Here is a 6,447-nt window from a genome sequence, read left to right on the forward strand (position 1 = left end):
GTTAAGTCTGATAGAAAAGATGGGGCTCAGCAAACAGAAGTCAGCAGCTGGGTGTCTGCCTCTCAAGGAACACAGATGATGTCTCATAGGGTCAGACAGTGACTCATCCTTGGGCTCCCCTCCTCCCAGAAGGCAGCTGCTGCAAGGAAGGGAGCGGGGTTGGGAAGCAGGACAGGGAATGGGGCAGGGAATGGGGCTGGGAGCAGGACACCCAAACCTCATCGGTTTCACTGGCACTGTGGGAAAGCTGAATCCTTGCAGAAGAGCCTGTTGCAAATGCTACACAGAAAACTGCAGAGCCAGGTAATTTTACAAGTGTGCCAACAGTTAGAGCTGACAGGGTTTTTAATCCATACATTTTAGAGTTGTGTAAGACCAGAATTAGATTTTGTAATTCAGGATTTATTTGATGAAAGAGTTCCAGCTTCAAATTTTTAAACATTAGTGGTAAGGATGAGCAACTTTGTTACTTTGAGATAAACAGCAATAAACTGCAACTTTTACTATTTCTGCCTTCCCCCTCGCCCCCCCCTTAAGCAGTACTTGAAATAACATGCTCATTTAGAATCCTTCTGGTTTCTTCTCCAATACACATAATGAGGGTCAAAGGAATTTCAAGTGCAGAGAGTGTCAAGCATCCCTGTAATGCCTTTAGGACCTGGCTGGTGCACTGCAAATCAAAGGAGGGAACATACAGGTTGAAAAGCATATGCTGAAATAAGTCAAGGCAAATACCCCAAATTCAGCACAAGGTCCAATGTATTGCTGCAGTGGAACAAAGTTTGAAAGTGCAGGCACAGCCAGCTCTTCTTGATATAGTGAAGTTTGGGTTCTTGACTTTTCTTGGATTAGAAAGGTCTTCCAAAATGGAGAACAAGGAAAATAAAATTAAAGGTTTAGAGAGGAGAAAGACATTCTGATGCTTGGAAAGGACTCGAGGACACTTTCAAAAGTCTCTTTGGCTAGTGATACATCTTTTAAATTTATTTCTTGGTAATTAAACTATTAGAGTCAAGCAGGTAGTGGTGGAAAACCCTGCCTGGGGAGCACTGCAGGCATGCTTCTCATACCTGGGAGAGGAGCAGCAGCAGGGACAAGGAAGGGGGTTCATGGAACCAGCCACCACTAAGATGTTGTTACAAAGCTGTTGCTTACTGCATTGTTGCTGTTGGTTGCTACCTTCCTACAAAAGTCATTGCCTGCTAGAAGTGAAATTACTAAATTCAGAAAATTATGGACTCAAGTTGGAACCAGACACAAAGTGTGGACTTAGCCTTAGGTATATTAATTGTATCTGTTCATTCTTAAGAGGATTCTAATCTTCAGATAAGCCTGGAAAATATTTGATAGCACAATAAATTAGAATAAAGAAGTTATGGTATCATTTAAAATCCTGGCCAGCCACTCACTCCCTCCCCCAGAGTGGGATGGAGGAGAGAATCAGAACAGTAAAGGTACGAAAATCTGTGGGTTGAGAAAAAGACAATTTAACAGGTAATAATGCAAAAGGCATGTGAGCAAGCAAAGTGAAACCAGGAATTAATTCACCACTTCCCGTGGGCAGGCAGGTGTTCAGCCATTCCCAGCAAAGTAGGGATCCATCCCATAACAGAGATTTGGGAAGACAAATGCCACCACTCAAAATGTGTGTCCCCTCCCCCACTGCTTCCTCCTTCTTCCCTCAGATTTATGCTCAGCACAAAGCCATAGGGTGTGGGATATGGTGTGGATGTCGGATATGGTGTGGGATGTCCCTGGGTCAGCTGTCCTGGCTGTGTCCCCCCCCAGCTCCTTGTGCAGCCCCAGCCTCCTCCCTGCTGGGGTGGGATGATGGACAGGAAAGGCCTTGGCTCTGTGGAAGAGCTGCTCAGCAATAGCTAAAATATCCCTGAGTTACCAGCTCTGCTTCCAGCACAAAGCCCAGACACAGCCTCACACTTGCTGCTCTGAGAAAATTAACTCTATCCCAGCCAAAACCAGCACATGTGGCTGTTCCTCACTCGAATTAAAATGCTGATGTAGTTCACCAGAATTAATGATTCTACTTGTGTTTTTCACAATATGGCTTTTAATTCCAGGTGTATTGCAGTGACATTCAAGCAAAGATTTATTGGAAACTAAACATAAAACACCCACTGCTTTGTTACAAATGAAGTAGAGAGATAGCAGCTGGTTTTCCTGCAACCCCTGTTCTTTCAAAAATTTCTACCTACTGCATCCATCCTTATTTGTACTTAGGCATAAATTGTGGTCCATTTGCTTCTGGCAAGAAACTGAAAAACGTGTTGGTAAAGATTTTACCATCTTTTAAAGATGAAATTCAGTTCTCTTTTAGGTGAAGAACAGTAATAGTGGAAGGCAGGAGGCATGCCATATAGAATTATAAGTTTTGCTTTAAATGTCAGCCAAATTAACATTATGGGACATGACACACCTCCTAATTAAAGAAACAAAACCAAAAGGCAACCAACTAAAAACAATAACAAAAAAATACTCTAACCATTGACTACTGACATTAAAGTATCATCAACTTTAGATGAAATTAATCCTTTAGAAACTAATAGAGCCAAACCTCTTATTTAAAGTTCTCCTCAACAATTGCAGCTGCTTCAATTCTGTTTAAATCCAGATCTCATTTTATTCATGCATGCATAGAATGAGGCCAAATGCTTGGGGACAAGGGTTCCCAGGGAATAAGTGATCCAATGAGCCATCTGTACACACATCATGTCTAATCAGAGTGAGGTGAGGAAAATAAAAATTATTAGATTATTAAAATCTTGAAGTTTGGGAATCCTTTTTATTTCAGGGAATTCTGGTGAAGATGAATGAATTATTTAAGCTAGTGATAAGAAACATGCACTTACATTACTTGGGTAATTTCCCTCTCTGCTGTTCTCTGGAGCCATCTATTTCTCTGCTCTTATATAGTCCACTCAAAGTCTATGGAACACAAGTGGACAATATAACACACAAATATTTCCAAAATTATCAAAATGGACATTATTTTTTGCATGATTGAAAGAGGAAATTCAAAGTATTGAGAAATACTAGTAAAACGAATTAACTTTTAGAAGGCCTCAACCATGAGTCTTCCATTTTCTTCTATCTCAGTGTCATTGACACAAAAAAAACACTTGGAAATCTGTGGTCATGCAAGTTTGACTCTTCAGGTAAATTGAGTATTGTAGTGCTCTTTCTGCACTTTAGCAGCCTTTAATTCTGTACACATATGAGTTTAAATATAATCAAAGCATGAATTATTGAATAGCTAAAATTATTCAATGAATAAAGGGAAGGAGTGGAAGACCCTAACAGAAGGATGAACATCAGAAAATAACTTTCTGGTTAAGATTATGCAGCAAAAATTTGGAATCTTTTGCATATCAAGTGCATTTCACTAAAGAAATTCCCTTTTAAAAAGGTCTCTTTTAAAGTAATATTAAATTGGAGCACCTCAGGAGAATATAAATGAGCAGCTGTTAGCCCTCTCTCCTGGGTAAGCAGGCTCTTGTGCCTCCTGTCACATGCTCAAGCAGATAGGTAGGCAGAAATAGGGTAGGTTTGTGCTATTTATTATCTTTTCAAACCTGTCATAAATCAGTATTGTCAACATATACTAGTGAAAAACAATTGGAAAACAGTTGTTGGAGAAAGCCCAGGTTTAGCATTGAGCAGAGAGCTAGAGGTCACACTATATTAACTATGTTAATCTAAGTATTTTTCCTTGTCCAAAAAATCTATGCTTCTTAAAAATGCATGTTTCTATTTTTCCTGGCTCAAAAATCAATATTTCTTAAAAATGTATATTCTCAAATATTCAGAACTTCATGACTCACTATTGCTTCGAGAGTAGTTAAGCTAAGAGCTGCTTCCATAAAACAGTCTGTATTTGGATGAAACAATATTTTTTGAGAGAAGTCCTGTTGTGAAAACCTCTTAAGCATGTCAGGTCAAAATCAAGTCTCTGGTGCTGAAACAGAACCATTTCAGTCAGCAGGATTTCATCAGTGCAGCTTGGAATAGAATTTGCCCATTAGCATGTTTAAAGCATTTGCTCACTGCCAGAGTGCTACCTTAATTCACTTTTCTGAATAAACTTCAATTTCAGCACTCAAAAGCAATTTAATATTGTGGGCAAATGAAATTATTTCAATCATAATGTGAAGAAGTAGAAAGGGCTAAGTAATTGCAAATGAAATATAACTAAATAAGGATGCTATTTATTTTTGAAACTTCCAGATGTGTGCTACATGTTTGTAATAGAGCATATGGCCACTTCTTGGCCTTAGGGATTTAGAGCTAGCTCTGCTTTGGCTGAACACAACTGCTGGAAATCAGTTAAAGAACACCAGTTCTAGCTAAAGAATGACATGGGACCCATCCCACAGGAGCAGAGGAAGAAGAAACAGGCTTCCTCTAGCCATTTTTATGAGCATTTGAAGGTTGAAATGGAATTTTTGCCCCTACCTAGTGAAATTAATTTTTTTAATGATGCTGGAATTAGCTGTAGAGTTTGTGCAGGATGAAAGATTAATTATTGCTTTGGAAGGAAGATTAAAGCTTTATTTCATTATCTGGATGGCCCTATTTACTCAAATTGTAGAGAGACAACTGAGTGGTGAGAGGTGGTATTTACATGGAACTAGGTGAGATCAAGCTACTGAGTTGAATCAGAAAGATAAAAAATGTTGTCTAAGAGTGAATAGAAGAGCCATAAAGATGTTATGAAAGAGCATGACAAGCAGCCCTAGGGACAGGCAGAGATTACAGCGATGTACAACAGCGTCTCTTCTAAAAACCACTTAAAATCAAACAACTGAAATTGCTTTGCAGAAGACTGCTTTGCTCAGTCTCCTGATGCTTCATCTAATTCAGACTTCACCTGAGACTTCAGATGGATACTGATACTTCTTTACCTGGGCTCTGGACTCTGCAACAGGTAAAGAAGGTAGTAAAAATTCCTAAGCAGGTTATGGCTATGCATACCACAAAATAGAACTGAAGATTAATTATGATGTGAAGCAATTCCTGAAGCGACCTAAAGCAATCAGGTAATTTATCGAATGGGCTGTGTTTGCCATCTAGTGGTACAAAGCCAAATTTTTTTTCCTGCTGCATGAGGGCAGACACAGCTGCTGAAATCTCCTATCTCAGAAGCAACCTCTCCCAAACAGAAATGTTCCTGCTCTCGGGATGATGGTGGTGATAAGTGTACAGCTGTCCTTTCAGGAACCAGGAGCAGAAATTTTTCAGCCCTTGACCCCCCAGACTTAAGACTAGCTCATCAGCAAATTAGCAAGGGTTATCTAGTAATTAATTGATTTTGCTCTTGGAGGTGAAGACTATAAGAATATTCGAGCACCCAATCTTTCACTGCTTTCTGTGAGAATTCAAGCAACTAAATATCACAGGGTTTTGAGAATATATTCTAACATCTTTTAAACCACACTTAGAAAACTCTTGGCCAAAGGCCCTCCAGATTTCTAGAGGCTTCAGCTTTGCTTTACAGCACCTCTGTATGAAAACCTGTGATTATTTTCCAACCAGGACACTGATCTACAATGAAATTAGTAGCTCATTAAAAGATTGTGCAGGGAATACATACCATTCTGGCACTGGAACACATATACCTAAATATGAGCTATAGGACTAGTTTTTTCTCTTAAAACATTTCAAGAATATTTGAATAAAGAACTAAGTAAAATGATTAATTTTATTTCTCAGTTATGTCATAGAGTAAATACAAGAAAAGTAATTAATTAATTAATTAATAGAAATATATTTTATCAGAAAAATTATATACAGCATTATATCTAATAATACATATTACTCATCTGGATTTCTTGCTATCTATATCTATCCACAAAATAATAATTATATATTGATTTTCATCTGTAATAAGGAAATGTAAAGTAATTCCCACACCCCAATTTTCTAGCAAATATTTTAGTACATTAATAATAATATTAATATTTGAAAATTATTTTAATTTTACTACAAAAAAAAAACCCAAAGCTATGAATTAAGACTTGAAGTTTTCCTAATATCTCTGTGATTCAGGAGAAGCTCTTACTGGGATTTTCTGTTCTAAGCCATATAGAATTTTTTGTAAACTCCTTTCACAAACCACAGTGAATGAAAACAAAGCCATAGAGAACAAATTGTATAGAGGACAAATCCCAGTTGACTAAAACAAAGATTAATGAGATTGAATTAACTTTACTATGTAGAGTTAATTATATTAACACTAATATGATTCTGAAAAGTGTATTTATACAATAACACCACATATATAACAAAACATGTGGAAAGAAAAAAAATTTACATGCTATTAGCTATTGTCCCTTCTTTAAAAAAAATTATTGAATCTTCTATTTATTGGGCAGCTGCTGCATTCACTCATCCATTCATCCACTCTCTCAACTGTTATTTATGTAATTAATT

Source organism: Molothrus ater, chromosome 4 (assembly GCF_012460135.2).
Source record: "Molothrus ater isolate BHLD 08-10-18 breed brown headed cowbird chromosome 4, BPBGC_Mater_1.1, whole genome shotgun sequence".
Classification (NCBI taxonomy): Eukaryota; Metazoa; Chordata; class Aves; order Passeriformes; family Icteridae; genus Molothrus; species Molothrus ater.